The following is a 2531-nucleotide window of genomic DNA, read 5'->3' as shown; positions in this document are numbered from 1 at the left end:
TTTTCTATGACTTCTTGGTTAGCAGATAGAGGGTGGATTTTTGACTACCCTAGTGTCATTCAGAGATTAGTGCTTGCCGGTCTCGCTCGACTTTGTGTTATTGAGTTTCAATTTTATATTATTGTGATTTAGTTGTTTTTTTCGTTGCGTATCAACTCTTTGAGTTTTGGTAGGATTGTAATAATCTTTACCTTGTTTAGTTTTAGTATGTTCACATGTTCATGCATACATACACACATCAGTATTTGTGAATTTAGTGATTTTATGTTGCATTGGTGTTAGTGTGGGCTTTAATTGGTTTGGTATCAATTATCTCTTTTATAGTCACTAGGGAGTGTCATCCGATTTGTTGGACAAGCATACCCTCAGGGCATGATAATTTTATGGTATCAGAGCATGGTTCGAGTTAGAATACTGAGTTTTGCATTTTTAGAATTTTCATCTCATTTCGATTTATATTTTTTTGAGTTTGGGATGCAAGACAAGTCGAAGGATATCTCTGAGTTATAGGAAAATAAGGTATACCTCTGGTGATTATCTTACCTTTTGTGTATGCTACTTGTATAACTTATGGTTAGACAAGTTGAATGTCATAGAAATTAAAGTATAGTTCGTTAGACGCTCTCCAATTTAGTTGGATTGTGTAGCTATTTCTATTCTTGTCAATTATCTACTCACTGACTTGATTTTAGCATGATGACGCTAAGTGAATCATCCCTATTCATAATCTTGGTCGAGGTCGACCTTGAAAGAGACCAGTTGACACATTAGGGACTCGTCCTTGATGAAGAGAATGTTGATTCTCCTGAAGCACCAACTGATACCAAGTCAGAAAGCAGGGGTCGAGCTTGCCAACAAACTATTAGAGATCAAGAAGCACAATCGTAGGAAATACCAACAACAAGGTGAATATACCACTACCAATTGGGTAATGAACAAGGAACATATACCCATACTATCACAATCAATAGAGGATCTATGTATCCTAATCCTATGGGAACTTGGACCATGGATTGCTCATATCTCTTTACATAATGTAAAAGATACATTCAGATATGTGGCCTTCACCAATATGGAGAAGATAGAGGTAATTAATTTGCACTTATAAGATCAGGGCATCCCGTGGTGGAAGACATTAGAAGACAATCTTTGAGAAACAAAGAGTCACATGGTGATTATTTTAAGATATTGTTGAGAGATAGTATTTTTCTACCTCATTTTGTATAGCTCATCATCAGGAGTTCCTAAACCTTAAGTAGAGTAATCGTAACATAATTGATTTAAAAGAGCAGTTTAGTTGACTAACCTAACATTGCTCCCAACAAGTAGCTCGAGATCCTGACCACATGTTCATTCACCCAAGATCTTGAAGTCTATATTTAGATCAGAATGTTTGATCATTTGTCGACTCTTGTTGAAGAACAATTATGGACAAGATTACTAGAGTTGTAGAGATACCCTCATAATAGGTATTGACATCTAGCCAAGAAGTTAAGGGTTACCTCTTGGACCTTGGTAGTCGTACCCTCACTATAGATATACAAGTACTTGAAATGATGGAATTTTACATACTTTTTGGCATGGACTGGTTGTTCACTTATCGTGCTATAGTCAACTGTCGACCAAGGTTAGTAACCATGCAACCCCCATACCAATCATCTTTGAAATTCGTTGAGATTAACAACAAAGGAATATTTGGTTTCGGCACTATAAGCCACGCAATTGCTATCTCATAATGTCAGAGGTATGTACTATCATTGATAATATTTAACAAGGATAATACACAACTCTGCTTGAACGTTTGTATAGTTCAAAAATACCCAGATGTTTTTAGATGAACTCTTTATCTTACTACCTGCAAGGCAAGTGGAGTTTGTGACTGAGATACTTCCAGGGTTACCTCCAATATCTATGACCTAGTGTCCCATGGCACCAAAGGAACTAGAAGACTGGAACTTGCAAGAGTTTTTAAACAAAGGATTTATTCTTTCTAGTGTTTCTATTTGGGGAGCTTCCGTTTTCTTTGTTGAGAAGAAGGATGAATCATTGATAATGTCTAGCAAGTTTAGACAACTTAATACAACAACCATCTAGAAGATTTGTTTGATCAACTCAAGGACACATATGTATACACTAAGATCGCATTAAGATTTGGCTAGCATTAGCTTAGAGTAAAATTTATAGACGTGTAGAAGATTATGTTCAAGAGGATTTATTTGATCAACTCAAGGACACATATGTATACTCTAAGATCACATTAAGATTTGGCTAGCATTAGCTTAGAGTAAAATTTATAGACGTATAGAAGATGATGTTCTGCATACTGTATGAACATTACGAGTTTTTGGTGATGTCGTTTGGGCTTACAAATGCTCCAACCACTTGCATGGATCTGATGAACCTGGTGTCCTTGGAGTATTTGAATCAATTTTTTATCATTCATAGAGGACATCTTGATAAATTTTAAGATTGAAGGGCAAGTATATTCAAGACATTACGAAAGGTGCATTGATATGCGAAGTTTGGTAAAT

The sequence above is a fragment of the Zingiber officinale genome, chromosome 1B (assembly GCF_018446385.1).
Source record: "Zingiber officinale cultivar Zhangliang chromosome 1B, Zo_v1.1, whole genome shotgun sequence".
NCBI lineage: Eukaryota > Viridiplantae > Streptophyta > Magnoliopsida > Zingiberales > Zingiberaceae > Zingiber > Zingiber officinale.
This window is presented reverse-complemented; position numbering follows the sequence as displayed.